Genomic DNA, 7,426 nt, shown 5'->3' with positions numbered 1-7,426 from the left:
TTCTCCCCCTCCCTCCTGTCCCTCCTCCATCCCTTGAGAAGGCATTATAAATGTGAAGGATTATATATGAAGTCATGCAAAACATATTTCCATATTAGCCATGTTGCAGAAGAAAATACACAAAACAAGAAAAATTAAAAAAGTAAAAAAAAGTATGCTTCAATCAAGACTCAGAGTTCATCATTAATATTCTCTTAAGTCTGCACAATCAACAAAACGATGAATCAAGCCATGCTTTGCAGCATTGCTGATTTCCTAGGTGTGAAAACTCACACAGAAAGTTTAACGGTGGGCTCTAGGGAGATAGAGACTAAAATTCATTTGGCCAAGGGATGCTTTGAGCCTTCAGCCTTCTCCCTATCTAGAGGCTAGAAAAGAGGCATCAAGAAAGCATTTGAAACTAACCAGGAAGACTCAGGAGCTGTCCCTGGGCTCCTTTTCCAGCAGATGGAGGCTCTAAAGGGCCATCAGCTCAGGCCAAGAGTGAGCCCAGGCCCTGCTCACTAGGGCTCTTAGCTGGCTCAGGCACACCCCTACCTCATCCCATCCCCATTCCCTTATTTACACACACCCCAAGACCGAACAAGGTCCAGATAAACCCAGAGCCTCAGGTTCTGGGTCACTGGTTACATATGGATAAAGAACCTATGGTCTAGGGAATGAAAATGACTTACCATAGGTCACACAGCTAATTAATGGCAGAGCAAGGACTCCAGCACTTGTCCTGTGATGCCTACTTGGGTGCTCTCTCTATTATGCTCCTTATTACTTCCTCTTTCTGTGCTTCAGTTTCCACATCTGATATCACACAGGGATGGTCACCCCTGCCCCGATGTTCTCCTAGGGCTGCTGTGAGAAGCAAATGGGATGATTGAGGACTGGAAATAGGACAAACCTGTATAAAGTACCTGTATAAAGCACTGGGAAAGTGCTTCGCGGAAACTTCAGACATGGAGCAAAGGGATGAACACCCCCACCCACATCATCCTCCTTATTCCAAACATATTCTTTTTTTAATGATTTAATATTTTATTTCCCCCTAATTACATGCAAATCTTTAACATTCTTTTTTTTTAATTCTGGGTTCCAAATTCTCTCCCTCCCTCCCCTCTCCCCCTCATTGAGAAGGCAAGCAATTTGATATAGGTTATATATGTTCAGTCATACAAAATATATTTCCACACTAGTCATGTTGGTTCCTCTATATTCTTTCCATTAGGGATTGACTAGTTTGATTGTGGGAGAAGATGGAGACTAAGATTCATTTGGCCAAGGAGCTGTCCCTGGGCTCCCCTTCCAGCAGATGGAGGATCCCAGAGGGCCATCAACCCAGACCAAAAGTGAGCCCAGGCCCTGCTCACTAGGGCTTCTTTATATTTCCACTAATTCCTCTTTCAAATTAAAGTGAATCCCTTGTGTGTATTTCTTCTTGGTTTTTATTTGTTAGACAATTGATGTGTTTATGGTCTCTTTGATGAATCATTCCCTAGCTCTGGGAATTCTATTTCCTTTCCATCCAGTTGTTAGGCAGACTGAGAGTTTTCCCACCACCTAGGGATCATTGCCCCTCCATGGGTGAAAAACTCTTCTCCTCCCCTCCTCACCCCCACAACCTCCCAGAAGACATAGACCATCCCACTTCCCATCTGCCTAGACTTCCTACCTTTTTTTCCTCTATCCCCGTCTAACAGATGGATGTTTGCCTGCGGATCCAGCCACCCCCAGTGGGTCCTCATTAAATCTTAAAAGGAAAAGATGCTACTAAACAATAATGAGCAGCTCACTTTTCTGTAACCCTTTACAATTTTACTTTTGAGTTTTTCAGGATAGGAATTATGATTATTTTACTCGGGTGGGGGGGGTGGGGGGAAGTGTAAGAGTTTAAAGAAATTGAGCCCAGGGAGATTAAGTGACTTGCCCTAATTTATATGAGTAGTAAGTGACCAAGCTAGGACTTGATATTAGTTCTCAATGTTAAGTCCAGGGATTTTTCTACTCTATCACTTGTCTCCTATCACCTCTGTTTTTGTGCCTTTTCATCATCTCTTGGTTGTCTTGAAAGAAGTGGGGATGAGAGTTCTTGGGAGTCTTAGTGATCCCAGGAAGCAAAAATTGGGTCTTCCAGGAATAGACAAAGGCCAGTACAAGTCCAGGAGTCAGAAAACCTGGGTCATGGAATCATAGATGGAGAGATGGAAAGGACCTTAGAGGTCATGCAGTCTAATCCCCTCATGTGCAAATAAGGAAACTAAGGCCAAGAGTGATCAAGAGACTTGCCCAAGGTTACACAGCAAGTAAATGGTAGAGCTGGGACTAAAACCTAGGTCCTCTGACTCCAGATCTAGCACTTTCCCTCCTGCATGGTGCTTCCCCTTAATCTCTCGTCATAAATTAACTGTATAACAAATAGAGGTGGGGGTCGTAGAGAGGAAGATTTTCGTTCCCAACCATTAGGGAGATCCAATAATGGAATGGATTGCTTCATGAGGCAGTGAGCTCCCAATCACAAGAAGCATACCGGAAGTTGGACCTTGGACAATGTCCTTAAAATGTTGTGCTCAGAATGGAATTGTTGTTCAGCCATTTCAGTCATCTCTGACTCTTTGTGATCCCATTTGAGGTTTTCTTGGCAAAGAGACTGGAGTGTTTGCCATTTCCTTCTCCAGCTCATTTTAAAAATGAGGAAACTGAGGCAAACAGAGTTAAGTGACTTGCCCCAGGGTCACCAGATTTGAACTCATGAAGATAACTCTTCCCGACTCCAAGTCCAGCGCTCAATCCACTGTCGCACCTAGCTGCCCCAGAAGGAATGCAATACCTCAAATGTGGTCTGACCAAGTTGGGCAGAGGACAGTGAGTCTGTCATTGCCCTCACTCTGGACATTATTCTTCAGTTTCTATACCCTGGGGTCCCAACAATATTTTTAGCAGCACTTTGGTAGCTTCCCGAAGGAAGTGTGTTACAACTGAACATGGCATTAGAGGACATGATTCTACCTACGTGACCTGGAACAAATCATTTAACCTATGTGGGACTCAGTTTCCTCATTTGTAAAATGAGAGTATTAGACAAGATGGTTTTTAAAGTCTCTTCCAGTCCTAAACCTACAATCCTAATTTTTGGGTTCTATCTGGTGACCAGTCCCCTGGGCTATCAGGAAGTGAGGTTGGAGTGTGGATGGAGGGCAAGGCTGGCCAGTCTCCCTTATTTGGAGATTCAGTTTTCTGGTGATCACAATAAGGATTACATTGTCTTCTTGTGTGTGGTTTTTTTTTTTTTGAGAAAGAGACAAATGTCAGGAAGAGTGAGCCATTCTGACAATCAGAGACTGAACTTCCTCTTTCCTGGAAGGTGGAGTCCTTGGGATTCCCTTCTCCCCTAATCCAAGGCATAAACTGAAAGTACAAGTGGGATTTAGAAAGGCAGAGATAACTGGTTAAAATCTGACCCTTATGTGGGTCTATGATGGAATAGCTCCAAAGCAGCTAGTATTCTGGCAACTAACAAATGTTATTTTAACACTTAACGTTCCATCTAGCACTGACATTCTGCATTCTGTACTCCAGGGCCTCTCCTAGCTCTGACATGCTACGTTCTGAGGCCCCTCTCAGCCCTGCAATCCTGTGATTGTGACTTGTGGGTAGCCACATTCTCTTTCAGGCTGCTTCCTAATGAAATGACTCCTTTTTCTTCACAAGGTAACTGTTGTCCATCCTGTGGGCAGAGCAGGGTAATGAGCCCAGCATCATTCATCTTCATCTTAGTGACTGCCAGAGTCAGGTTCCCAGAAACCCTAATGGAATTACTTATCGATCTGGTCTCCTCCCAGATGCAGGGGACAGTGTGCAAAGGTTGGAGCATCAGGATAAATGGGGGCATGAAATAGCAGTTTGGCCAGATAATCATCTGGAATGATGGAAGGCAGGAGGAAGGTTGGCTAGCATCCTTAAAGTTATTCTGCTTTGGAGGCATAGAATCCCAAATCAGGATGAAGCTTCTAGATTTGTTCTCGGGGCTCCTCCTTCAAATTCTGTCTATCTTCATCCTTTTCTGCCCACTGTCTCCAGATTCCCCACACCAAAGGGACTATCCCACCCATATGGGAGAGGAGGAACAAATGGGAGTATGGTTTGAAATAGTGACTAGGAGTCAGGAGAGACTGGCTTGAGTCTTGATTCTACTCCTTACTAGCCATGGGACCTTGGGCAAGCCACCTCACCTCTAAGCCTCATCTGTCAAATGGGGCTGATGAGACCTGCTTTGCTAACTTTATGGGTCTATTGTCAGGTCCAAATAAGCTCTTGTGAGAAGAATACTTTGCAAACCATCAATCACTATATAAACGTAGTTCTATTATTATTAGCTATGTGACTTGAGACATGTCTCCAATTCTCTGAACATTAAGAATCTCATCTTTCAAATGGGTACAATGCCTGCCCTATTAGAATAGTGTTAGGATATTGAGAACTATTGTGAAGATTATATGAAATGGTTGTAAATTACGAAGCTCTTTTATCAATGTAAGAGATTCTTATCCTATCATTAAAAGTTGGAATGTTAGAACTAGAAAGGAAAGGTCATTTAGTCAGCTTCTTCATTTTACAGGTGGTGAAACTGAGCCCCAGAGAGAAGAAATGATTTGCCCAAGGGCACACGGTAAGAGTGGCCATACGGGGACTGGATTTTTTTTCAGGTTCCTTCCCCTATATCATCAGAGCTTTCTCCACCTGCTGGAACCTCAACTGGGTGGCACTTGTGAGTTATTCAGGGGCAGAGTGGGTATATTATATGTGAAAGGATGCTCTTTTGTTATTACTGTCCCATTTACTGCTTGCCTGATGGCTTGAGTCATCTGGGCCCTTTGGCTCCTCTTCTCTGATGCCCATGGGAGGGGGTTTTGGGCTCTGTTTTGCCATCAGCTCAAGCCTTTTCACAAGGGTCAATTAAGTCTAAGTGTGTGTGGGAAGTGAGAAGCTGCTGTTTGATTTCTGGGAGAAAGGGTCTATAGACACTCTAGTTCTCGTAGGTCTGGGGTCAGGGGGGAAAAAAAGGGGGACAGCTGCTTTCCTGTTACCACGGCAAACCATCCTGGCTAGGGTCAATTGGTGGGGGGTTAGTGAGGAGGGGAGAAGGTTGAATGAGTCTGAACCATTAGACAGATCAAACAGAAGGAACCTGGGAGTGGAAGGAACCAGAGGATCTGAGTTCTGAATCCTCACTCAGCTCCTTCCTATGACCCTGGACAAATCACCTCCTCTTTCTGGACTTCATTTTCCTCAGATACTGTTTCATTATTTGTCCTTGAATCCCTAGCACTGTGCTTGGCACATAGACTATACTTAATACATGTTGAATGAATGACGGTAGGAAGGACATTAGCTTAGATGACCTCTAAGGTCCATTTCTAAATCCCATGTATGTGTCCCTGGGCTGCCTGAGATGTCAGGCTGGGATGCTTCAAGTCCCCCAGCATCCCCCTAATATCCTCACACATCCAGACACTGACTCATCCATACCCAGCCTGACCATCCTTCCCACCCTCTCCTCTGATCAGGATTTGGGTTAACACATTCTACATGGTAATTGCATCTGAATCCTAAGGTCCAACACCTTAGCAACCACATAGTTGCAAGGCATAGGACTTAGAGTCAGGAAAGGCCTGGGCTCAAGTCCTGGGCAAGTCACTTTACCTTATGAACCTCAGTTTCCTCATCTTCAAAATGGGAAAATAATACTTTGCATTGCCTACTTCTCCCAACTTTTGGAAAGTGTTCTGTAAACCTTAAAGCACTAAAAGAAATGTGAATCATTGCTATTATTTTTGTAATTACAAAGATATAATTATAACATGCAGCCTCAGGTCATGGAAACAGAAGTCTTGATGCTTTCTTTTTGGCATTTGTTGAATCCCTCTTCCCAATTACTTCAGTCACTCAGAGTCCCAGTGGAAGATTAGAGAATAGTTCAAGTTGGGGCTAGGAACCATATCTGTCCAATCTCCACTTCTTTCTCCAGGCACTCTTCCTGTCTGTCATAGCACTGGGGATCATTCTGGTGAGTCCCTGTGAGCTAGGGATCATGAAGAGTTGTGGGCTGGAAAGGAGTAGACTGACTCCCTCCCTCCCTCCCTCTCTCTCTCTCTCTCTCTCTCTCTCTCTCTCTCTCTCTCTCTCTCTCTTTCTCCCTCCCTCCCTCCCTTTCTCTCTTTCTCCCTCTCCCTCCCTCTCTCTCTTTCTTTCTTTCTTTCTGTCTGTCTGTCTGTCTGTCTGTCTGTCTGTCTGTCTGTCTCTCTCTCTCTCTCTCTCTCTCTCCCTCACATCCTTTTCCCCATTGGATCGTTTCTGCTCTTCTGAGCCAGTCTTTGGCCTCTGTGTCATCAATGACTCCCATAAGCATAGAGAATGTCTTACTATACATAGAAAAACAGCTGCTTCTGAAGTGGAGGGCAACAGCTCAATTAAAGGAATAGTCCACTATTATTTTTAAGTTAAGAATAAAAGAATAAGCATAGCTTCTAGTCATGCAAAAAAGGTATATCCCCTTACCCCACCAAAAAAAATGTTCACCCTTCCAAAGTATCTTCAGCATGCTCCTTCTCCAGGCCAGCAAGGGATTAGAGAACTCCTAAATCATTCTCCCTCACTCAGACTGCCTTAGCTGGTTGAAAATACCTTGGCAAATTTAAGAGAGTAGAATGACTCCCCCCTCCCTCCACACTTGGGATCCACAGAAATGACACTGGGAACCCAGGAGTAGCCCATGGGCAGTGACTGGACTGGGATGTCCATCCAGGTAGGATGCTGGTTTGACCTCCGCCATAATGGCCTGCCTCCCTATTCTTCAAAGCGCCCTCCATGGAAGTCTCCCTTCAACAAGCTGCCTGGGCCAATTATGGCAAACTCTGGCTAGAGATGGAAGAGTGGTATCTCCCTGAGCTCCCAGGAACTCCTTCTGGTGATCCCGACCTAGCCGTGATCTCCTTGGGGAAGAGGGGGGCAGGCAGCAAGGAACAGGAGGCTCTGGCATGTAGAAATGCCTCTCCAACCTGTATTCCTCTCTTCTATTGCTTAAGAAGACAGGCTTTGCAGTAGTGGAATCAGAGGACCTGGGTTCAAATCCTGACTTTCTTCTTAACTCTGTGTAATCTTGGGCAAGTTACTTCCCCTCTTGGGGATTCTCTCTTCTCACCTGTAAAATGAAGGGGTGCTGTTCTTCCGGATGAGTTCTAAGGTTCCTTCAATTCAGAAATCTTTCGATCATCCCCCCCACCCCTAGCCCAACTAAACATGCTCATGTCATGCATTTGTTATAGAGGTCCCCCGAGACTAACCAATCCAACCTAGCTGGAATGGCATTGGGGGTGAACTGGGGGGCTCTTGGCCCACTGGGACTCCTGTCACACAGGCCATTATCTCATCTGGACAG

This window comes from Vombatus ursinus, unplaced genomic scaffold (genome assembly GCF_900497805.2).
Source record: "Vombatus ursinus unplaced genomic scaffold, bare-nosed wombat genome assembly UNPS02000580.1, whole genome shotgun sequence".
Lineage (NCBI taxonomy): Eukaryota > Metazoa > Chordata > Mammalia > Diprotodontia > Vombatidae > Vombatus > Vombatus ursinus.
The sequence above is the reverse complement of the archived record's forward strand: the minus strand, read 5'-3'. Positions refer to the sequence as shown.